This window comes from Callithrix jacchus, chromosome 2 (genome assembly GCF_049354715.1).
Source record: "Callithrix jacchus isolate 240 chromosome 2, calJac240_pri, whole genome shotgun sequence".
Taxonomy (NCBI): Eukaryota; Metazoa; Chordata; class Mammalia; order Primates; family Cebidae; genus Callithrix; species Callithrix jacchus.
Window position 1 is genome coordinate 155,301,384 of NC_133503.1, and position 25,878 is coordinate 155,327,261.

Here is a 25,878-nt window from a genome sequence, read left to right on the forward strand (position 1 = left end):
CTGACCCAGTGCACTACCTGGTCTCTTGAAGTCCTCTTCAACAATGTCATGGCCACCAGAGGTCAGACGTCTTCATTATCATAAAGACCAAAAGCTGGGTCAATGCTTAGAGGCACTAACCTGGAAATACAAAGACAGGTAGGATAAAATTCAGAAGCAGCCTAATAACTTGAAAACTGATTATTTTTATGATAGATGAATGAATAGCAAAAGAAGGTTCACATAGGAAGTAACTGATAACCATTTATGTAAGGATGTCATTTACAATTCAGTCATTCACAAACTTTTTCAATGACCTGTTCCTTAACATAGATGAGAGTACATACATGAATGGATGGAGGTGTGGTGTGTAGCCAGAGGCAGCCATCTAAAACCTGAAACACCTGCAAAATCTATACAAACGGTACATTACACTGCATAATACATCTTTATTTATTGTAATATAGAAGTACTGTTTTCAATATTGAATTTTATAGTATGCGTATTTTACCACAATTCAAAGAAAAGGAAGAAATGACTGTCAAAAAGTGGTGACTTTTTTAAAAGTGTTAAAATTAGACTGAGTGCGGTAGCTCTCACCTGTAATTCCAACACTTCAGGAGGCAGAGACAGAATTGTGCTGGAGACCAAGAGTTCAAGACTAGCCTGGTCAACATAGTGATACCCTTTCTCTACAAAAAAAGTTTGTAGATTTAGCCAGGTGTGGTGGCACATGCCTGTAGTCCTAGCTACTTGAGAGGTTGAGGCAGGAGGATCCCTCGAGCCCAGGAGTTCAAGGCTTCAGTGAGCCGCGATAGTGCCACTGCGCTCCAGCCTGGGTGACAGTGCAAGACTCTACCTCAAAAATAAGTAAGTTTCAAAACTGATCACAAAAAATCTCAATAATTGTTACATTATGTTTAAATGATACTATTCTGGATATCTTGGGTTAAGGAAAACATAATTAAACTTTCTAAAAAAATATTATTTTCAATTAAAAAGTTTAGTTAAAATTATATGAAAAAGTTCAGTAATTTGAGCAAAATTGACCTCCAGGAAGATGATTCCTCTATGGCCCATGTGGCTCCTGGTACATAATATACTACTGTGAGAAGTGTGGCTTTACTCAAATTAAGTATTTCTTTAAAAAACAAAAAAAGTCTAAACTCCTAACTCTGAGTCTCTGCTTGTACTACTCTGGAACAATTTTGCTAGGTTTCCTCCCCATGAATGTTCATCGATGACTTAAGTCCCAGGTAAAATGTTCCCTCCATGAGTCCATCTAAAATTGCCCAAGACAGTATTTTTTCCTTCTCTGACTCGTAAGCCTACCTCTATTTCACTGGTTGTCCTCCCACATAGGTGTGGAGTAAGTCTAATGTGGACTGTGTGTAGTAGGTACCTAATGATGTAGAAAGAATCATGGTGGGAGGACCCCAGGTTTGGCCCATCTGTGCTCCTCCCCATTGGTGATCTCCTCTACTCGCACAACTTTAAGCAAAAATAGTTCAAATGGTGAGGACTCTCCAAGTTATATCCCCCTGCTTATCTTCTCGTTTGTTGCACTTCAGATCTGCATAGCCAGTGGCTTACTCAACCTGTTCACTTCCTTGCCTAAGAGGCATTTCAAACTGAACCCAGCCAAAATAGAATTTGATTCTACACCCTCACCTCAAACCTGCTCCTCCTCTCCTGACTTCCCACCTCACTCACTGGCATCATGATCCACCTGCTGCTTCAGGCAGAAACAGCTAGGAGCCACCCTAGATTCTTGTTTTCCCTTACGCCGTCTCCACATTCAACTCATCAGCAAGTCCCGTCAATTCCTCCTTCTAAGCAATCCCAAATTCACTCTGGGCCCAGCCACCATCATGGCACACCCACATCATGGCAATAGCTTCCAAACTAGTTTCCCGCTTTCATTTCACCTCTTATCAATCTGTTCTCTACATAGCCCCCAGTAATCTTGTTAATCAAATCATGTTACTCAACTACTTAAAACCCCCAGAGTTTTCCTAGTAAGGTAGAATAAAGCCCAGTAGAAGTCAGCCCTGTCCGAGACTGCAAAACATCTCCTGCTTACGTCTTAGATTTGACGTTTTGAGCACTCAACACCCCACACACTTCCTCCACCAGAGGGTCTCCCTTCTGTTCCTCCAATATCCAGCCCGTGTCTACCTTCAGGTCTTTGATCTTAAACTTTCACATTCTGGGACTGCTTTTCCTTCTGATTGTGCATTGCTTCCTTCTTATTCTTGACCTTTAGATTTCAGTGTAGATGGCACTCCTCAGAAAGGCCATCCCCAGCTACCCAATATAAAATCAATATCCAGTCATCCTCTTATCTTACCAGCATGCCATTTTTCAGTTTGTCTGTTTATTGTGGCAAGATATCCATAACTAATTTTACCACTTTCACCATTTTTTAAAGCACACAGTTCGGTGACATTAAGCGTATTTACAGTGCTGCACGACCATCACGGCTATCCATTTCCAGGACGTTTTCATCTTCCCAGCCTAACATTCTGTACCCTTAACTGTAACACCCTATCACCTGCTTCTCCCAGCCCCTGGTAGCTTCTATTATACTTTCTGTCTCGATGAATTTGCCTATTCAAAGTACCTCATATAAGTGGAATGATCACAATGTGTGTCCTTTTGTTTCTGGCTTATTTCACTTAGCATAATGTTATCATAGTTTATTTATGTTGTGACGTGTACCAAAATGTCATTCTTAAGACAATAATATTTCATTGTACGTCCATATCACATTCTGTTTACCCATTCATGTGCCAGTAGACATGTGGGTTGCTCCCACCTTTGGGCTATAGTGAATAACGTCGTTATGAACGTCAGTGCCCAAAATATTTGTTTAAATCCCTGCTTTCAATTCTTCAGGTTTTATACCTAGAAGTGGATCATATGGTGATTCTATGTTTCACTTTTTGAGAAGACACCACGCTGTTAGCTGGATCATATGTTTAACTTTTTGAAAAGGTGCCATACCATCAGCGTGGCATTTTTAGAATGTGTTTGCTCCACTAGGATGAAACCTTCAAGACAGCAGGGACCACATCTATCTTTTCCATCCCTGAATCTCCAGTACCTTGAACAATATTTGGCACATAATGGACACTCAATAAGTTTTTGTTAGATGAATGAATGAAGCAGATCTTCAGTAATTGTTAGCATTCTTTCTCCTTTCCAGTTTGTCCTTCTTAAATAAATTGTAAACCGCCTTGAGGGCAAGGATAGCTATCATTCACCTGCGTAACTGCAGCATTTAGCACGTTGAAGGTACTCAATACATCCTTGTGCATTTGAAGCAAATCTCCATTCTTTGCTTGTAGTTTGATGCTCTCAGCTGAACTCAATAGGACTGAGTGATAATTATGTATTAGTAAGAATGGAGGACATTTTTCAGTAAGAATGGAGTTAGCAAAGAAAAATGCCCAATGTAGCCCCAGGACAGTTGATGTCCAGGAAACTCTGACTTTCTATTTCTCTTATTCTTCTTTCTTTGGCTTCCAGACTGTAGCATTTTCCAGAACCAAGATTAAAAGAAGCAAAAACAGCTGAAAAATCTCCTAAATTACATTATCTCCCTCTGGGAATTGAGGCATGTTGGCTGGATTTGACTGAAAAATAACCAGGATTTGAGTCTTGGGTTCAGAGAAAATATAAGTTCAATCTCTGAAGCCTATTTAAAAATTTACATAACAGTCCTTTGGTTAAAAATTCTTTAGGCCAGGCCTTGGGCTCGTGCCTGTAATCCCAACACTTTGGGAGGCCAAGGTGGGAGAAATTCTTGAGCCCAGGTGTTTGGAGCTGCAGTGAACTATGGTCATGCCACTGAACTCTAGCTTGGGTGACAGAGTAAGTTCCTACTCTCAAGAAATATATATTTTTTGATAATTCTGATTATTCATGCCATATACAGATAAATAATATATTTACCACCCTACATTATATTAAATAAATTATGCATGCATACTATATGTTACATTTTACGTGTACTAATTGGTTGCTGAATGCAGTTGGAAAAATCCAAGGGAAAAAATGCCCAAATAGCACTCGGAACCATTGCCACGAGCTTTCTCCCCTAATCTAGATACAGTAGTAACCCATCATGTAAGAGCAGGGCAGGAGAGGGCTCCCCTGCCCCACACACACCGGGAGTATTGGGTGACCAGCACGTGATGGTCAGGCAGTTGTTAACTGTCCCTAAAGTAATAATTAGTCACAGCCAGTACCAGGGAAAGTCAGTCTCCTAATAGAAAGAAAACACCTGAAACTGATCAGCAGCTTCCCAATAAGACCTCAGGAGTGGGGAGAAGTAAGACAAGATCCTGGAAGAAAGGCCAATGTATAAAACCCCAAACCAAGAGGTCAAGCTTGGTTTTCAAGTCACGCACTTGGCCCTCTTCCAAGTTGTACTTTCCTTCTTTTCTTTCCTCTCCTTCCTTTCCTTCTTGTTCTAAAGCTTTTCTGTAAACTTTCACTCCTGCTCTGAAACTTGCCTCGGTCTCTCCTTCTGCCTTCTGCCCCTCAGTCGATTCTTCTAAGGAAGTCCAAGTGCTGCACACCCGTACGGATTCACTTCAGGTAACTCGGGGTAACTCGGATCTCTGCCACCTGTAACAGCCCTGTCAGTTCCTACTACTTAGGAACACTTTATTTCAGCCAGCAGTGTTGGAGGCAAAGCTCAGTGAGAAGACCCTCCTAGAATCTCAATATTTGCAGGCTCCAAAAGCCTGCTAGACTATAGGCATTTTCCCAGTGACCCCTACCCATCCTCCTAGCCATTGCCTGTCCTCTCTATTGGAGCCAGCTGCCTCTGCCCAGCTGCTGCCTCCATATTACACAGCCTGTGTCATTGCCAGATAGGCAGCCTCAGGTCTTCAGCCTTTGCTTACAGAGCTTCAATCACCCCTCCAATCCCATCTCTCTCTCTACTTAAAAATCTCCTAAGACTTTATCACTGCCAGAGCTCTGCCTTGAGGGATGGCCATTCCAGTAGGGCCATGATTCTTGGAGGAGCTTTGCTCACTTAGCGAGTACTGTCTGACTCTTGGGTTTAAGAAGGATATGTGAGATCGCTGTTGATCAAATGAAATACTGGTTTCAGGAAGTTGGCAAGCAGTGCAAAAGAGAATAGGGAATTGTGAAAGACTCCAGACATGTCTCAAAACCACACCAAAATCTGCTCCAAGTTCCTAGCTTCCAGTGTGCCCTTTTTTCTTTAAAAAAATGTTTGCAATTTTTTTTCCCAATAAAGTGTTTTTACCTCACAGACTGAAGCAGACAGGTGAGAAATGAGGAAAAAGGAGCATCAACCCCAGTTCATTTGTCAGAACAGTGAGGAGGAACTGAGCAGAGTAAGAGAGAAAGAGCGGAAGGTAGCGCTGGAAACCAAGTGGGGACTGTGGGGACCATAACCTCAGGTGGAACTTCATCTGCCATCCCTCCTCCCCCCACTTTCCTGTGCTGCTGCTGGTCACTGTCCTGGAGCAAAGGCTGCCGAATGTGAACAGGAGGGAAGATGTAGTTGGCTCGTCCATGTGTGCTAGGCTGCTCCCTGCTTCAGGCCTCACATAGTTTCTGGTCTAGTGATGGGGACAAAAATTCTTCCCAGATGTACCAAAGAAAGTGATAAAACAAAGACTCTCTTCATGCTCTCTCAATGTTAGAGTCTAGCAAGCGTTCAGGCTCAGAGTAGAGATACAAAGGACCTCAGAGTGCCTGGTACATCCTGGGCACCCAATTCATATGAGTCCCATGGATGCACAGATAAATGGCTAGATGGTTACATAGAAGAGATGGATAGATAGAATCAGTGGCATGCTAGTGAATGTTTATCAACTGGATCTACAAAAAAGCCATAATTTGTAATGATTGCCAACTTGATTTTCAGGATATTTATACTACTACTGTGGCCAATTTCAAGCCATTATTACATACAGAGTTGAGAAGAGGTCTTCTACCACAATACTACATGGATGGATGGATGGATGGATGGATGGATGGATGGATGGATGGATGGATGCATGGATGGATGGATGGACAGAAAGAGGGAGGGAGGGATGGAAAGAGGAATGAATGAATGGATGGATGATTCATGGACAACAAAAGTTTCCACAGTTCATCTTTTTTTATTATTTTTAGTTTTGGGGTACATGTGCAGGATATGCAGGTTTGTTACATAAATAAATGTGTATCATAGTGTTTTACTACACCTATCAACCCATCACCTAGGTATTAAGCCCAGAATTCATTAGCCATCCTTCCTAATACTCTCCCTCCCTCAACCCTCCCCCAACAGGTCCCAGTGTGTGTTGTTCCTTTCCCCATGTCCATGTGATCCCATCGTTCAGCTCCCACTTATAGGTGAGAACATGTGGTCTTCGATTTTCTGTTCCTGCATTAATTTACTGAGGATAATGCCTTCTGGCTTCATCCATGTCCTTGCAAAGGACATGATCTCATTCCTTTTTATGGCTACCTAGTATTCCTAGTATTATATGTACCACATTTTCTTTATCCAGTCTATCACTGATGGGCATTTGGGTTGATTCCATGTCCTTGCTATTGTGAATAGTGCTCCAATGAACATATGTGTACATGTATATTTGTAACCGAATGATTTATATTCCCTTGGGTATATACCCAGTAATGGGATTGCTGGGTCAAATGATATTTCTGGTTCTAGCTCTTTGAGGAATCAGCACACTGTCTTCCATAATGGTTGAACTAATTTACACTCCCACCAATAGTGTAAAAGTATCCCTATTTCTCCACAACCTTGCCAGCATCTGTTGTTTCTTGACTTTTTAATAATGGCCATTCTGATTGGCATGAGATGGTATCTCATTGTGGTTTTGATTTGTATTTTTCTAATGATAAGTGACATAGCTTTTTTTCATGAATTCTTCTTTTGAGAGGTGTCTGTTCATGTCCTTTGCCCACCTTTTAATTTGGTTGTTTTTTTTCTTGTAAATTTGAGTTCCTTGTAGATTCTGGATATTAGACCTTTGTTGAATGGACAGACCGGAGATTTTCTCCTACTCTGTTGGTTGTCTGTTCATTCTTGAGTTTCTTTCACTGTGCAGAAGCTCTTTAATGACATCTGATTTGTCAACTTTTGCTTTTGTTGCAATTTCTTTTGGTGATTTTATCGTGAAATCTTTGCCGGTGCCTATGTCCTGAATGGTATTGCCTAGATTTTCTTCCAGAGTTTTTATAGTTTTGGATTTTACATTTAAGTCTTTAATCCATCTTGACTTAATTTTTGTATAACGTGTGAGGAAGTGGTCCAGCTTCAATTTCCTGCAATGGATAGCCAGTTATCCTAGCACCATTTGTTGAATAGAATATCATTTCCCCATTGCTTGTTTTTGTCAGGTTTGTTGATGGTTGCAGATGTGTGCTCTTATTTCTGAGTTCTCAATTCTGTTTCATTGGTCTATGTGTCTGTTTTTGTATCAGACTATTTGTACTATGCTGGTTTGGTTATTATAGCCTTTTAGTATAGTTTGAAGTCTGGTAGGGTGATGCCTCCAGCTTTGTTCTTTTTGTTTAGGCTTGACTTGGCTATATGGTCTCTTTTTTGGTTCCATATAAATTTTAAAATAGTTTTTTCTAATTCTGTGAAGCATGTCAGTGGTAGTTTAATGGGAATAGCATTGAATCTATAAATTACTTGGGGACAGTATGGCCATTTTCATGATATTGATTCTTCCTATCCATGAGCATGGAATCTTTTTCCATTTGTTTGTGTCCTCTCTGGCTTCCTTGAGCAGAGGTTTATAGTTTTTCTTGAAGAGGTCCTAAACTTCCCTTGTTAACTGTATTTCTAGGTATTTTATTCTCTTTGTAGCAATTGTGAATGGAGTTCATTTATAATTTGGCTCTCTGCTTGCCTGTTGGTGGTGTATAAAAATGCTTGTGACTTCTGCACATTGATTTTGTATCCTGAGACTTTGCTGAAGTTGCTTATCAGCTTAAGAAATTTTGGGGCTGAGACAATGGCATTTTCCAGATATAGGATCATGTCATCTACAAACAAAGACATTTTGACTTCCTCTCTTCCTATTCGAATACCCTTTACTTCTTTCTTTTGCCAGATTGCCCTGGCCGGAACTTCCAATACTAAGTTGAATAGGAGTGGAAGTGAAAACTTGTCTTGTGCCAGTTTTCGAGGGGAATGCTTCTAGTTTTTGCCCATTTAGTATGATATTGGCTGTGGGTTTGTCATAAATGGCTCTTATTATTTTGAGGTATGTTCCTTCAATACTTAGTTTATTGAGAGTTTTTCACAAAATGGATGTTGGATTTTATTGAAGGCCTTTTCTATGTCTATTGAGAAAATCAAGTGGTTTTTGTCTTTAGATCTGTTTACTTGATGGATTACATTTATTGATTTGCATATGTTGAACCAGCCTTGCATCCAGGAATAAAACTAACTTGATCATGGTGGATAAGCTCTCTAATGTGTTGCTGAATTTTATTGAGAAATTTTGCATCGATGTTTATCAGGGATATTGGCCTGAAGTTTTCTTGTTTTTCTTTTCTTTCTTTGTCTTTTTTTTTTTTTGCATCTCTGTCAGGTTTTGGTATCAGTACTATCTGGGCCTCATAGAATGAGCTAGGGAGGAGTCCTTCCTTTTCAGTTGTTTGGAATAAATTTGAGAAGAAATGCAATCAGCTCCTCTTCATATTTTTGGTAGAATTCAGTTGCAAATCCATCTGATCCTGCACTTTTTTTGGTTGGTAGCCTATTTATTAATGCCTCAGTTTGGAACTTGTTATTGGTCTATTCAGGGATTCAGCTTCTTCCTGGGTCAGTCTTGGGAGGGTATATGTGTCTACAAATTTATCCATTTCCTCTAGATTTCCTAGTTTATTTGCATAGAACTGTTTAAAGTATTCTCTGGCCGGGGGCGGTAGCTCAAGCCTGTAATCCCAGCACTTTGGGAGGCCAAGGCGGGTGGATCACCAGGTCAAGAGATTAAGACCATCCTGGTCAACATGATGAAACCCCATCTCTACTAAAAATACAAAAAATTAGCTGTGCATGGTGGCTCGTGCCTATAATCCCAGCTACTCAGGAGGCTGAGGCAGGAGAGTCGCCTGAACCCAGGAGGCGGAGATTGCGGTGAGCCGAGATCGCGCCATTGCACTCCAGCTTGCGTAACAAGAGTGAAACTCCATCTCAAAAAAAAAAAAAATTAAAAAATTAAAAAGTAATAAAGTATTCTCTCATGGCTGTTTGTGTTTCTGTGGGGTAAGGAGTGATACCCTGCTATTATTTTTTCTTGTGCCTATTTGATTCTTTTGTTTTTTCTTTTTTATTAGTCTAGCTAGTAGTCTATGTATCTTATTAATTTTTTTAAAAAACCAGTTCCTGAATTCACTGATTTTTTTGAGGAGTGTTTTTTTGTATCTGTCTTCTTCAGTTCTGCTGTGATCATGGTTATTTCTTGTCTCTGCTGTCTTTGGAGTTTGTCTGTTCTTGGTTTTCTAGTTATTTTAGTTGTGGTGCTAGGATATAGATTTGAGATCTTTCTAGTTTTTTTGATGTGGACATTTATTGCTATAAATTTCCCTCTTAACACTGCTTTAGCTGCATCCCAGAGATTCTGGTACATTGTTTTTATTTTCCTTGGTTTCAAATAATTTCTTGATTTCCACCTTAAATTCTTATTTTGCCCAGGAGTCATTCAGGAGCAGGCTGTTCAATTTCTGTTAGTTGTGTGATTTTGGGTGAGTTTATTACTTTTGAGTTCTAATTTGATTGTGCTGTGGTCTGAGAGACTGTTATGATTTCAGTTCTTTTGCATTTGCTGAGGAGTGATTTACTTCTAACTATGTGATCAATTTTAGAGTAAGTGCCATGTGGCACCAAGAAAAATGTGTATTTTGTTCTTCTGGGGTGGAAAGATCTGTAGATATCTATCATGTCAAGTTGGTCCAGAGCTGAGTTCAAGTCCTGAATATCTTTGTTAGTTTTCTGTCTTAGTGTTCTATCTAATATTGGCAGTGGAGTGTTAAAGTTTCCCATCATTATTTTGTAGGAGTCTCAGCTTCTTTGTAGGTCTCTAAGAACTTGTTTTATGAATCTGGGTGCTCCTGTATTGGGTACATATATATTTAGGATAGTTAGTTCTTCTTGTTGAATTGACCCCTTTACCAGTATGTAATGCCCTTCTTTGTCTTTTTTGATCTTTGTTAACTTAAAGTCTATTTTGTCAGAAACTAGGATTGCAACCCCTGCTTTTTTCTGTTTCTCATTTGCTTGGTAAATTTTCTTCCATCCTTTTATTTTGAGTCAATGTGTGCCCTTGAATGTGAGATGGGTCTCTTGAATACAGCACTCTGCTTGATTTTATTTCTTTATCCAGCTTGCCACTCTGTGTCAGTTCATCCTTTTTTGATCCACTCATCTGCATCTGGTCAAGAGACCTCTCTGGTCACCAGTCCCAGATACTCACCAATACCCAAGTACACATTGCCCAGGGAACGACTGTAAGAAAGGGAGGGGAAAGGGGCACATCCATTCCTACTGCAGGTTCCATCATTGTGATGGTTACAGTGCTGTAAAAATCTACTGAGAGGATAGAGTAGGTACTATCTGTCTCATGGACAGATAAGAAAATTGAGACATAAGCAGAATGTGACTTGCTAAGGTTACAGAACAGCCAGTTCGTGGCTGTGGAAGGTCATAGAATCTAGGTCATCTAACCCCTAGAGTGGAACATTCTCCTACAGATGGCCTCTGCTGCCATGGTATCAGAGCCAGCAATGAGTATGAACTTCACTTCTTCATTTGTTAATCATGTAGTTGATGCATTGGAGAAGAGCCCTCTTGTTCTTGTCCCAAAGTGGGCATGCAGCAACCAAATTAGCAAAACAGGCTCGTTCTGAACAAATGCCCAATGTAGACAAAGGCCTTTTAAAAATCCTCAGCCTCTCTGAGGCCCCTTTTCCACCATCAAGATACTCTCATTATTCCCAAAGAGTCTGTTTTGGTAGAGATGGTGGGGAGAGCTATAGTGCTGGCCCTCAGACAGGAGAATGCTACCATAACCTCATTTGTGTTATATTATACAATTCTTTTTTCAAATAGGACCACATCAGAAGAGAAGCCTTACACTCTACATGTAGTTTTATCCTCTTTTTCACAAGTATTTGCATTTTGAAAAGGGAAGACCAAGACCCTGGAATGGTTCTCTCCTGTGGCAATGCTGTTGGCATTACCTGGAAATGACAAAGGACTCTGGAGAGCAGAGGTCTTTCCAGCTGGTGGTTGACACCCACTCTGACCACAAGGCCAGCCTAGTAGCCAAGAAGAGATTTGGGAGGGAGGAAAGGGCCAGAGGGATCCCAGGGCTTTCCTTATCAATGAAACACAGGGGAGAGACAGGCACAGAGAAAAGGAGGAGGAAATGTGATCATGGCGACAGAGACTGGAACGATAAGAGTCACATGCCCGGGAAACCACCAGAAGTTGGAAGAGGCAAGGAATGAAATCTCTCCTAAATCTCTGGAGGGAGTTCAGTTCTACTAATAACTTTTAGACTTTTGGCCTTCAAAATTGTGAGAGAGCAAATCTGTTTTAAGCCACCTAGTTTGTGGCGATTTGTTACAGCAGCCCTAAGACACCAATACAATGTGTGTCCTGTTGGAATGGCTATTATTTAAAAATCAAAAAACAACAGATGCTGGTGAGGCTGCAGAGAAGAGGGAATGTTTATACACTGTTGGTAGGAATGTAAATTAGTTTAGCCACTGTGGGAAGTAGTTTGGAGATTTGTAAAAGAACTTAAAGCAGAGCTACCATTTAACCTAGCAATCCCATTACTGGCCACATACCCAAAAGAAAACAAATTGTTTAAAAAAGACACATATACTTGTATGTTCATTGTAGCACTATTCACAATAGCAAAGACATGGAATCAACCTAGGTACCCATCAATAGTGGATTAAATTTAAAAAATGTGGTACATATACACCACAGAATACTGCACAAACATAATAAATGAAGTAATATCCTTTGCAGTAACGTGGATGCATCTGGAGGTCATTATCCTAAGTGAATTAATGCAGGAATAGAAAACCAAATACTGTATGTGGTCATTTATAAGAGGGAGATAAACATTGGGTATTCATGGACATAAAGATGGCAACAATAGACATTGGGGATTACTGGAAGGGGAGGGAGGGAGAAAGGTAAGAGTTAAAAACTATTGAGTATTATCTCACTACCTGGGTGATAGGATCAATTGTACCCCAAAACTCAGCATTACATAATAACCCTGAATCTAAAATAAAAGTTGAAATCATATTTTAAAAATATGATTTGTGTGAATTTTCCGCCCAGTGAGCCCATTCAAGACTCAGTCCTCAAGATTTTAAATGGGGACTAGTCACATAGGCACCTTTGCCTAACATGTACCAAACTTCCAGAACTTCCAGAAAGAAAGCGGATGTTTAGCATAAAGCACATTATTTGCATAAACAGTCTAGATACAGCAAACCACCCTCATAAATTAGGGAATAGTGAGAAGACTCCAAAACTCGAAGTTCCCAGATACCAGCCAAGAGCCCAGCTCGCAAGCAGGCCTTTCTAAGAATAGCAGCCTCAGATTGGGTGTGCTCTTTCTGCACATAAGGGTACAGTCCCATGAGTTTTGACAAATGCATATTATCACGCAATCACCACCACAATCAAGGCATATTTTCCAAAGTTTTCTTATGTCCCTTTGCAGTTAGGCCCTTGCCCTGGTTCCATGCAAAGATTGATCTGCTTTCTAACATTAAGGTTTTGCTTTTTCTAAGCTTTCATGTAAATGAAATAATATAGCATGCAATCTTTTGCATTTGCCATCTTTCACTTAGTATTGTGCTTTTGAGATTACCATATTGTTGCATGTATCTGCAGTTTATTCCTTGGTAATGCTGAGTAGTGTCTCTTTGTATGAACATGAAACAATTTTCTTATCATTTTATGGCTCTTTTATGGCAATGTATCTGTTTTATGTCTCATGCTTCTGTTGCTTATCTAGGAAATCTTTGCCTAATTAAAGATCACAAGGATTTCTTATCTTTTCTTTAAATTTTATAGTTTTAACTCTTATGATTAGGTCTGTGATCCACTTCAAGTTGAGTTTTGTTTAATAGGTGAGGACTGAAATTCATTTCTTTCCCATGTAGATATCCAATTGTTTCTATACTATTTTTTGAGAAATATATATAGAAATATTTCATAAGGAAATATACCTTCCCTATGAAATTATCTTAGCCCTTTGCCAAAATCAATTAACAATATATGAATGGGCCTAGGTTAAGAATAGAGTCTTTTCAATGGTCTATCTGTCTATCCTTTTACCAACACCACTCTCTCTGGATTACTATAGTTTTGTTTTAAGTCTTGAAATCAGGTCATATAAGTGTTCCATGTTCACTCATCTTTCTCAAATTTGTTTTGGCTCTTCTGGGTTCTTTGCATTTTCATATACATTTTAGAACATGATCATCAATTTCTACAAAAAATACTGCTGAGATTTTGATTGGTAATGAGTTGAATCTATCGATAATTTTGTGGAGAATTATTATCTTAACAATATTCAATCTTCAATCTTCCAATCTATGAACATGGTATATCTGGTATATCATGGTATATCAATTTATTAAGGCCCAGACTCTATTCTTAACTTGTTGTAGTTTCTCCCGAATCCAATCTCTAGGATCAGTCAAGAAATACTTATTTTTATTTTTACTTTGGAGTCCCATTAGGTTCTGAAGAAAAGATTTCTTATACAGTGAATTACAGAAAAACATATTAATGATTTAATGTAAATTAAAATTTCTGTGATTAAAATTCCTTCCAGAGCAAATTGCAACTTTCACCTACTACCTGTATTCCTGAGGTAGATCACTTAGAATTTCTTTCATAGAGCAGCTGAGTATAAAGAATATATTTGTGGGGCCAGGCACAGTGACTCACACCTGTAATCCCAGTAGTTTGGGAGGCTGAGACAGAGGCAGGTGAATCACTTGAGGTCAGGGATTTGAGACCAGCCTGGCCAACACAACAAAATCCTGTCTCTACTAAAAATACAAAAATTAGCCAGGCATGGTAGCACATACCTATAATCCTAGCTACTTGGGAGGCTGAGGCATGAAAATCGCTTGAACCTGGGAGGTGGAGGTTGCAGTGAGTTGAGATTACACCACTTCACTCAAGCCTGGATAACAGAGTGAAACTCCATCTGAAAAACAAAAAAAGAACTGTGATTTTCTAGAGTAAGGACTCAGCATGAGGCAGAAATGAGAATAAACCCATGTCATTATCATGTTACATTGAAAATTCACTGTTCTCCTATGTTGGCAACCGTAGAGCATTCATCCAAAGGCAGTGCTCAGTCTCACTTGTTATTCATGCATTTCCCTGTTGGAGTCAAGCCAACTGTGGGAGACAGTGTCAGTATCCTTGGATTGAATTGTTGACTGACCACAAGTTAACTTAGTCATGTTTTGTTCAGTAAGCTTCATGATTATCATCTCAGTAATTTTACCAGTGAAAGTGCCTATAAGTTCAGAACTAACCAATGCCAGGCAGCCATTGAGAATTAGATCTCTCTTGCACATTCAGAGAAACGTGTCCATGAATGGAGAGCAGTTTGTTGTCTGTGGGCTTTGACTTCACAAGGGCTAGGAATTAGTCATTTCCTGGCACCTCTGTAACACCCAGCTGAAAAGAGTGTGGTGAGGTGGAGGCAGCCCACATGAGATGTGGAGAAGCAGAGAAGGTTGATTCTGGAGTTGTGGAGGCCAAAATCAATAGATCCCACATGAGGTGTCCCAGGCCACCATGTGTGGGAAGACCCAGATATCTGAGGAAAAAAAGTGGGAGGAGAGGGTATAATAAAGGGGGATGAAGGAAAGCAATAGCTCCCCTCTGGCACATTTCCTAAGTGAAGTCTTTGAACCATTTTGAAAGTAATATGTTGCCATCACATTTGTTAAAGACCATAAGAACCACTAGCCTGACTTGCTTTCACAGGGCAACCTGTGATTAATAAACAATTTAAATATGGACAGACTAAGCAAAGTATAGAAGGTAGTAATCAGTCAGGATAGGCCAAGAGATTTGTTAGCAATAAACAATATCCAAAACTCACAGTGGCTTAAAACAACAAATATTTATGTCTTGCACATGCAAAGCTCATTGGGGATCTGGGTGACTCTCCTCAGGTGACAGCTCAGTGATTCAGGAATCTTTACTTTTGTGGCACCTCTGTCTAAAAAAGTGCATACCTATATGCACTGCTCCGACAACCATGACTAGGGGAAAGTGTGGAAAATCGCATACTAGCTTTTAATTCTTGTGTCAATGCAAGTTACACAGTTACATGTAACTTCAAAAGGGCAGAAAAGATATTTCTCTGTGTACTAGGAGGTAAAGGAGAATATTACCGACATCTACCACAGTAGTCAAAGGGAGACACCATTTTGAGTCCTCGCAGTGCCACCAACAAATGGTGCAAGGTTTCCTGCCCACCGTCCCTTGAATGGCTCTGTGCTCACACTTGATAGCCAAAGGTCCAGATCAGGCCAGGCACGGTGGCTCACACCTGTAATAACAGCACTTTGGGAGGCCGAGGCAGGAGGATTGTTTGAACCAAGGAGTTCAAGACCAGTGTGGGCAATACAGCAAGACCCCATTGCTACAAAAAATAATAATACATTTGAAAATTCCCCAGGAGAGGTAAAGTAGGCCTGTAGTCCCAGTTACACTGGGGGCTGAGGTGGGATGATTGCTTAAACCCAGGAGATTGAGGCTATAATGAGCTATGAGCACACCACTGCACTCTAGCCTGGCTGACAGAGCAAAATCCTGATCACACACACACACACACACACACACACCCCCCAGAAATCAACAAAACAAAAAAACAAAGGTCCAGGTGAAATCTCAGAATGTGGTCAAGAGTGGCACCTTTAGTTATTTATTCCCCTAATTTATGGAAGCTGATGGTGCTTCTGAGGACATCAGGGGAAGGAATAAAAAAGGAGAAGTGAGGCGGGGGTGGGGAGGCTGAGCTGAGCATCACTTACATTGCTCTGTTTCTTTAGCTTTCATTAAGCCATGCCAGTGAGCAGAAAACTCATGTCAAACGAGCATTTACTGATCATGCACCAAGAGGTGAGCATCAGGCGGGCACTAGCCAAGCCATGCTTCCTGCTCTCATAGAGCTCAGGCTCCGGGGAGGAAGGGAGACCAGTAAGCAAGCCATGGATTGCACACTAGCCATGTGGACAGGATGCCGAAGAAAAAAGGGCTTGAGTTTGAAACATGTCATCATACCTTTTTTTCAAAAGTGTACTTTCTTTCCCCTTTGATATCTGCTTAGTTGGATATTTAAATAGGTTTCCATTCTTGGAATAAACACCAAAAATTGGGGTTGGGGTTGGGGAGAGCTAGTCAGGTATAAGCAGGGGATCACTGAGCAGGGGAAAACCACATCACCAGCACTATCTACACTCCTGCTGGTAGCTGTCAGATCAAAGGCAATGATCACATGGATCTGGCTTAGGGAGACAGGCCTGATCTGTTGCAGTCTCTGCTCAAAAGAAGCCAGTAATCTGACTTATGCTTTAACAAAGAATGGCACTAAAACAAAAGGGGCTTAGGGAAGTGATTCAGAGTAGGATTTTCAACTATTTCAGTTACTAAAAATGCCCTCCCTCTAGAACCACATAAATAAAACACCCTCTGCTAGACTCAACTCCGCACAGAAGCTGACACATCTGAGAGCATTTGAAATACCCCTTTTGGCCTTAATAGCCAGCATCAGAGGGAATGGATTGCTATCGCACTTGAATTTCTAACTACTCAATAATGTTGGAAGAATTCAACTGGAAAAGACCAGGTCTGCTTTACCTCAAGAGGAAAGTGGCTACAGTTTACCTTAAGACTTGGAGGGGGCTGGGTGCAGTGGCTCCCATCTATAATACCAGCACTGTGGGAGGTCCAGGCAAGAGGATGGTTAGGAGTTTAAGATCAGTCTAAGCAACATGGTAAAAACCCATCACTACGAAGAATTTTAAAAATTATCTGGGCATGGTGATGTATGCCTGTAGTCCCAGCTACTCTAGTGGCTGAGGTGGGAGAACTGCTTGAGCCCACGAAGTCAAGGCTGCAGTGAGCCATGATCTCACCACTGCATTCCAGCTTAGGTGACAGAGTGAGTCTGTTTCAAACAAAGACATGGAGAGAAAACTTCTCTGTAGGAGTTAGAAGGGAATCAACATCTCAGGGCTCTGGTTTCCCCTAGTTTTGTAGACTCCATAGACTCCTCTCTGGCCAGTAGAAGTAATATTAGAGCAGCATCTTCACTTTCAAAGGTGAGCTTTGGGAAGGAAACAACTTCTCTTCCAAGCTCACGGGCTGTTGGGCACCCCAGAGAGTTTGGCTTTAGGTGCTTGTCGAAGGATAAATGATTTTCATACCTGACTAGTTCTTTATAATTAAAATTCTTTCTTTCTTCATTTTAAAATGTACCTCTTAAGTAGTTTAGAGGACTCAACCTATCATGGAACCAAAAGCTTTGCTTCATAGCTCACATCTTGAATTGCTCCCTGAAGGTGAATGGAATTTTTTTCCTTAAGTTAGAAAGGCATATGGGTGGTGAGGGGAGAAAAGCTGGTCCTAGTGCCTCAGGGTTTGCCACACAGCAACTACAGTCCCTTTAGCAAGGCACAGCTTGGCCAGAGACACAGGGGTCTCTGGAAGAGAAAGTCCATGGGATCATGGAGAGCAGCTGCCCTGCGAGCCAGCAGCTAGTGAAATGGAACAAATTATGAGGCAGAAGGAAGGAAATGAGAGGAAAAGATACACAACTTGAGGACCAGCCTGGGGGAACAGAAGGTGATTGCAGGGCAGGGGTGGGGGTGTCTGTGTATATGTACAACTTTCAAGTTAAACTGCCTAGTCACCTTTTCACTTTTGTCTTAATAGTTTAAACCTTTTATTAGATAAGATGGGTGTGGTATCTAACTGCTCTTTTTTTTTTTTTTTTTTTTTTTTGAGACGGAGTTTCGCTCCTTACCCAGGCTGGAGCGCAATGGTGCGATCTCGGCTCACCGCAACCTCCGCCTCCTGGGTTCAGGCAATTCTCCTGCCTCAGCCCCCTGAGTAGCTGGGATTACAGGCACGCACCACCATGCCCAGCTAATTTTTTGTATTTTTAGTAGAGACGGGGTTTCACCATGTTGACCAGGATGGTCTTGATCTCTTGACCTCGTGAGTCACCCGCCTCGGCCTCCCAAAGTGCTGGGACTAACTGCTCTTAAAGCTCTGAAATCACAGAGGTTTAAAGACAACAGAAGTTTATTTTTCTCTTATATAAGCAGTCCAGAGCTAGTATAGTTGCCCTACAGATGTGGTTCCCAAACTATGCACCCAGGCACCACAGGATACCCCAATAAATTTTACTTATTCAAAGAAAATTCAGTGATACTTTGACAGTTGTCAGACTACTAGCTTGAGGTAGTTTGGAGTTCAAACTTTAGAACTTGTTACAATCTCTTCAATGATTTCACAACTTTGCAAAGCTGGGTTTTCAATGATTGCTCTGATAAAATGCAAGTAAATGACAGTACTATTGCTCAGTGTGCTCCCAAGCTTTGAGAAGCTGTGCAGTGCACACATCTTACTAGTAAGTGACTGTGGTTACCCAAGAATAGAAATAAGAGGTCAGGCACAGTGGCTCACGCCTGTAATCCCAGCACTTTTGGAGGCCAGGGCAAGCCGATCACCAGGTCAGGGGTTTGAGACCATCTTAGCCAACATCGTGAAACCCTGTCTCTATTAAAAATACCAAAATTAGCCAGGTATGGTGGCAGGTGCCTATAGTACCAGCTACTCAGGAGGCTGAGTCAGGAGAATCACTTGAAGCTGGGAGGTGGAGGTTGCAGTGAACCTAGACTGTGCCATTGCACTCCAGCCTGGGAGATAAGAGCAAGACTCTGTCTCAAAAAAAAAAAAAAGAGTATTTTTTCTTTCAGTGTATTTGAATTAGTTTTTTTCAAATGGCTTCTAAGTTGTTAGGACATAGTAAATTGCTTGGATACAACTGCTTAAAAAATAGAATTTTTAGGCATTCTTTTGGCCTACAGTCAATGTGAAAAAGTTATGGCGACACTATGCTATGAAACAAGAATGTCTGGGAACTTCTCCCACTGGGTACTGGTGTCAGAAACCCAGGTTTCCTTGATTTGGCTGCTTGGCTTCCCTAGAAGATTGGCTTCTTCTACAACGTGTCCGCCTTCTTTGAAAGGAGAAAGGGCAAAGGGGGTGTACACCTTCCTCTCATGGACACAACCTGGCAGATGGCCTCATCACATCCATTCACAATCCATTGGCTAGGATGTTGTCTTGTGCCCACATCTAACTGCACAGGAAGCACAGACAGTAACACTGTACCCTAGATGGCCATGTGCTCTGAAAAATCTTGGCAACTTTATTATGGAAATAGGTGACCACTTGTAGTCTCTACCACAGACCATCTGAATTAAAAGCAACGGTGCTGTACCCCTCCACTCTCAATGAATGGTGGTGTTTTCAACATCATAATATTAATTGCCAGGTGAACTAACAAAGAGCAGCAGGCTCTGAGGGCATTGCAGGGTTCAGTAGAAGGGGCTGAAACCCTGGCAACACCAAGGAGTGCGTGCTGTGTGCAGGCGCAAGTAATTGGGCAGCACAGAGAGAAAGGACATTAAGGGGTGCTTTGCTTTTGTTTTTTGCTTTTGGAAGTTATTGACAGTTTTTAGTCTATAGAAGTGAAAACAACTCACTTTTGGAGCACAGTCCTTTATTCTGGTAAGAGCTATTCTCTTTTCCAGCAGAAGACAGCAATAGATTATGTCTTTGGCTTGACCAGGGACTATTATATACTGTTGATGTGTATAGTACATTAATAGTATATAAATTACCACTTGTTCACCCACCAACCTGTTTACAACCAGTTGTTTACATACCAACTTTTATATAAGGACAATTCCTTTCTTTTTTGAGATTCAAAATTATTAAAAGATATTAGATGGATGAGGGTACTCAAAATAAGACTTAGGATTCCCAGATTTAAATAATTCACCATGAGATTAGAGGCTCACTGGATCAGTGGGTTAGCTGTTCCACCAAAAGTTGAGTATACAAGGGGAATATCTATTCAGACCTGTGAGGCTTTAACTCTGCCATCAGGACTTGGGAATATAGACTTCCTCCCTAGAAGAGGGGCTGCCCAAAAGAAAATGGAAATAGATTCCCATTAACCTTACAGAGTGCTCGCCTCTTTCCCCAGCAAGGGCTCCTTCCTCTGCTGTATTTGTCAGATATATCTGTATTTATATACATATGCCTGTTCATAGTCAGGTCATGCTCCTCTATATCATGGATTCCTTCCATCCTTGGCTTGCCCTGACCTGCTGCTGGCTTCATAGCAGGGTGACATGGAGCAAGCTATGATCCTACTATGGTGTGAATGTCTCCTCTGAAACTCATGTTGAAATTCAATTGCTATTGTGATAGTATTAAGAGGTGGAAACTTTAAGTAGCGATTAGGCCATAAGGGCTCTGTGCTTATGAATGGATTAAAGCTGTTATTAATGGGTTAGTTATCACATAAGGGCTCTGTGCTTATGAATGGATTAAAGCTGTTATTAATGGATTAGTTATCACATAAGGGCTCTGTGCTTATGAATGGATTAAAGCTGTTATTAATGGGTTAGTTATCACAGAAGTCGGGTTTTGATAAAAGGATGAGTTCAGCTTGATTTACTCTGTATCTCACACACTCATGCCTTCCGCCCCGCTGCATGGGGTGACCCTTGCCAGATGCCAGTGCCATGTTCTTAGACTTTCCAGCCTCTAGAACCATGAGCCAAATCAACATTTTTCTCTTTGTAAATTACCTGCACTGTGGTTTCTGGTATAGCAGCAGAAAATGGACTAACACAGCTCCCATGGCCAGCTCTGCTCTGTCCCTCATTTCCCCATAACATCATCATCACACCAGGCTGCAGATGTCAATAGTTGCTAGTGAAGGACTTGGGGTGGCTAGAGGATGTAACACACAGGAGAAAAGCTTAAAACTTGGCACTAAATTTGGCCATTTCCAGAGTCCAAGGAAAAGGAAAACGAAATTTACATAATTCACACCCCAATTCGTAATTCGGCTTCCTGTCTTGAGGGCCATTCTTCTCCATTCTTCTCTTAGGGAGGAACCCTTAGGAAGGTTTATGTCTAGGACAACCTGTCTTCTATTCATAGGGGTTAGCCTTCCCTTGGTCTGTGGAAACATACGGCTGTGTGTTACTCCATCCTGTAGATGGTGTTGCTGGGGAAGGGGAATTTAAGCCACCTCTGTCGGAAGGCACTTCATCAGCTAGGGCTTTTTGTTTATGCTCCTGCTACAGTCCACCTTACTGCACAATTTGTTCTCATTCTCACTCTGTCCTAGCAATCCACACAAGCTGGGCCCAGAAAATCAGTCACACTGGTCATCCAACTCAGGAGAAGTCCCATGTCCCTTCATTCAAGATCACAGAAACCAGTGTGACAGAAGACCAGCGGGGTAGAACCAGGTCTCTGAGACTCTCAACCCACTCCACCCACCCAATTAAAAAGGCTGCTTTATAGGTACAACCATGGATTCTTCCTGCTGCATGATTCTCTGTTGCCAATTCCTCCTCAGTCCTCCGAAGCAGAAAGCAGGAAGTTTATCAGGACATGTACACGGTGATATTACTCTGGGTTTTTTTTTCTTTTTGAGACAGAATCTCCCTCCATCACCCAGACTGGAGTGCAGGGGTATGGTAGCAACTCACTGCAGCCTCGACCTCTGAGCTCAAGTGATCTGCCCACCTTAGCCTCCTGAGCAGTGGGAACTATAGGTGCGTGCCACAAGGCCTGGCTAACTTTTTAAACTTTACAGTAGAGATGAGGTCTCACCATGTTGTCCAGGCTGGTCTCAAACTCCTGGACTCAAATGATCCTCCTGCCTCAGCCTCCCAAAGTTCTGGGATTACAGGTGTGAGCCACCATGCCTGGCCTGTGATACTACCTTTTGACCTTCTTTTCACATTTTAACCACAGAGTAAGTGGCAAAGGCTTTGGTCATGTGTGTCGGCCAACCAACATGGCCCGTCTGTCCAGGAGACTCAGTCTAGAATAACACTGAGGCATTTCCACAAGACAGCCCAGAATAGGTCTGGGTACTCCAGGTTTGGTCTTCCAAGGCCAGCCATCTGTGCGAGGCAAAGCTATGCCTCCTCAGTCTTCTGGTGGTCAACTATTGCAACACACACACAAACTTCCCAATTTTAAGGGAAACAAACATTGTGCCTGAATGCCATGTGGTCTATAATGATTCCCCTACCTGCATTTAAGCAACATAGAAACAAACTGTTGTTGTTCATTTTTTGTGTGTGTGTTCAAAACCATCCCCCATAGGCCTTCAGTGCATAGAAAGCTGGCCTATCCTTATTAATCTTTTCAAACAAGGCCACACTCCACCTACACAAAGACCCAGTTGAAACGTTTTTACCTTAGGCCAGATCACACTTTTAGCTGAAGTGTCTTCCCTGTTAGTCTCCATAAACACATTAGGGGATAATATATGAATTTATTATTGCTCTTGACTCAAAGTAAACCCAAGCAGCCATGGGAAGTTCTATTAAAAAGCTACACACCAGTGCCTGGGTGTGGTGGCTTACACCTGAACCCTAGCAGTTTGGGAGGCTGAGACGGTCGGATTGCCTGAGCTCAGGAGTTTGAGACCAGCCTACAACATGGGGAAACCCTGTCTCTACTAAAATACAAAAAAGTAACCAGGTGTGGTGGTGCACACCTGTAGTTCCAGCTACTTGGGAGGCTGAGGCAGAAGAATTCCTTAAACCCAAGAAGTGGAGGTTAGAGTGAGCTGAGATTGTGCCACTAGACTCCAGCCTGGGTAACAGAGCAAGACTGTGTCTCAAAAAATAATTTTAAAAAAAAGCTACACACTGGCAACCCAGAAATAGCCTCCCTCCTGGCCTGAGGAGCCACACCTGGGCAAACAGTGGCAGGGGCTCTGCTATGGCTCGCCAAGCTGCAGCGGATTTAGCAGCACCATCGGGCTCTGGCAGCAACATGATTACAGCAGAAGGCATCTGGGGAGGCTGGAATGCCCAGCAGGGTGTCAACATCCAAAACTGACTCTTGAGACCTCTGGGTATCCAGGTGGGACCTTGGAAGGGGGTCCACAAGGAAGGAAAGGATTCTGAACGTTCCTGATCTGGGAATGTAGGCGCTGAACTGACAGTGTAGCCAGTGGAATTACATTACTTACATACCCAGCTGGGGAAGTGGGGCATATGGTTCTATGTAACTTATTTTCTAAAAAAAAAAATGCTAAGTGGTAGGTACTATTTTGATCTCCATTTTATACATGAGGAAGCTAAGAATGGGTAAAATAACTTGTCCAATGCCACACAACTAGTAAGTGGGAAAAGTAAGATCTGGGCCCAGGTTTGCTGACCCCAAGAAAGGCCTTTGTTCTTAACCAGATATCCACTGCCACCCATGGCTGTCAATAACAAGTGATTGACTTTATCATGACACAGCTTCTCCTCATAGCAAGGCCTGGGTCACACTAAGCCTGAGCTCTTCCTGTAGTGAAGACCCAGAGCCAGATCTGAAATGAGCCCAACTTCCATGCTCAGTGTTTTCATCCAGTGTATTTCAGATACTATGTTCTCAGAAGGAAGCTCGATTTTAGGAAATAAGAAGTCTACCAAGGCCAGGCACAGTGGCTCACACCTGTAATCCCAGCACTTTAGGAGGCTGAGGTGTGAGGATCGCTTGATCCAAGGAGTTCAAGACCAGCCTGGGAAACATTGTAACACCCAATCTTAAACAAACAAACATATAAAGTCTAGTGGGAGCCATGCTTTCTAAGATAGCTTACCATCTGGTTAGGGAAACGGGAACAGCACATACAGTGGTGAATAATGCAAGGCCATTTACAATGAAGGACTAAATTGTATAGAACTATCACTTCTACAGTAGCCCAGAGAAGAGGTGACTGTGGGCCATCCTATTCAGGGAAGGTTTTATAAAGAAGAAGCAACCTAAACCAAACCTGCACCAATGAGTGGCATTTGATTTAACACACTTACTAACCCTCTCCCCAAAGCCAGTGATCATGGTTGGTTTTTTTTAAAGCCAATGATGCTAACTTATGTATTTCACTTTTTTTTTTTTTCATTTCCAAACAGATTCTAGTTTTTTTTTCTTTTTGATACCGGGTCTCACTCTGTTGCCCAGGCTGGAGTACAGTGGCTTGATCACAGCTCACTGCAGCCCTGAACTCTTGAGCTCAAGTGATCCCTCAATCTCAGCCTCCCGAGTAGCTGAGATTACAAGTGCACAACACTATGCCTGGCTAATATTTTCTTTTCTTTTCTTTTTTTAGAACAGAGGTCTCTGTGCCCAGGCTGGTCTTGAACTCCTAGGCTCAAGCAATCCTCACAACTCAGCCTCCCAAAGTGCTGGGGTTACAGGCACACATCACCACACCCAGCCCAAGCAGATTGTACATTTAGGAAAGAAAATTACATAAACACAACATTAAAAAACATGTTACAACTGAAAGTATCTAACACTGCATCATGAGCTTTTCTAGTCAATGCTCATGGGATGTCTTAGGATTTCCTAAGAGTATTCTGGCCCAGAGAAAAATAATTTCAGTTTAGGACACAGGCATCTGCTACCATCTGAGAGATTTCAAGAAATCTAACAGAGGAAAAAGGATCAAGATGCCTGGGGCCTATATTAGCAACCATAATCTATTTTTCTCTCGCTTAATTTCTAACAGAATGACCAGAATCCTTTAAAGGAAAACAGAGTTTTACCCATGAAGTTAGTTTTTCTCCAAAGATCTCCACTTCTCGTTTCTAGGGAGGCTCTGTTCCCAGGCCTTGCCGGAGTATAGAAGCAAATTCTCAAGGACAACCTGAACACAGTGGCTTTCTTGACACTCACATCCCAGATGAAGCTCTGCAAAAGGCTCAAGCTCAGTCTGGTGAGAAAAATCCCAGCTGGGGAGGAGCGCAGGTGTCTCTGGGTTTGTCCCCTAACACAGAGGGCTTAGCGTCTTAACTGGCATTGACAATCAGATGTGTTACTTGCTACATAGCAACAATTTGCTGAACAGAGATGGTTCATTAAAACCAGCACCACCCACGTGGAGGGCTTTGATAAAGAGGATGATTTGAGGGAGGCTCCTTCTGGACAAGAAATCCCAGAACTAGTCAGCTGCAAGCCAGTCTTGTTAGTCTTTGCTACATTGTTAAAGGGAAGCATTTCTTTGTTGATTGTTGATTGACGGTAAACACGAAGCTCCAATACCCAAACAAGGGCAGGGAGGGGAAATGTGGGACCAGGCAGGGGTGGACTAACCAAGGAAGAAGTCTGATGGGAACGCCAGATGTCCATCTTCAGTCACTCCCAAGTGAAACCTTGACGTGGTCATTTTCCTTTTTGCCGGGGGAGTCATATTTTAAAATCCATCCTTTCTGTTTGTGTAGTTCTGGAATCTAAAACCACAGGGCAATAGCAATCCCATCTAAATTCCTGAAATTCTCATTGTTTTCCTAGATAACTGCTTCCTAACTTGTCGCCTCTAGTTTCTTGCAGTCTCTCATCTTTTCCACCCAGTGGGACCACGGTAACCTTCCCAAATACAACTTGGCATGCAACTATACTTATTCAGGATCTGTTCGTGTTACCCTTTACACAGCGAGGACATGGAAGAGGATCAAGGTAGACTGCAGTCACAGAATGCAAAGGTG

At 41.8% G+C, this 25,878-nt stretch overlaps 1 long non-coding RNA gene across 1 annotated transcript; it reads right to left on the bottom strand.

Moving 5' to 3' along the window:
• Positions 1–25,344, bottom strand: LOC128929983 (uncharacterized). The gene is made up of 3 exons (XR_008477416.2): positions 24,940–25,344; positions 14,128–14,249; positions 1–120 (listed from the first exon to the last, which is right to left on the bottom strand). It is a non-coding gene; the product is annotated as an uncharacterized LOC128929983 (long non-coding RNA).
• Positions 25,345–25,878: the final 534 nt, after the last annotated feature.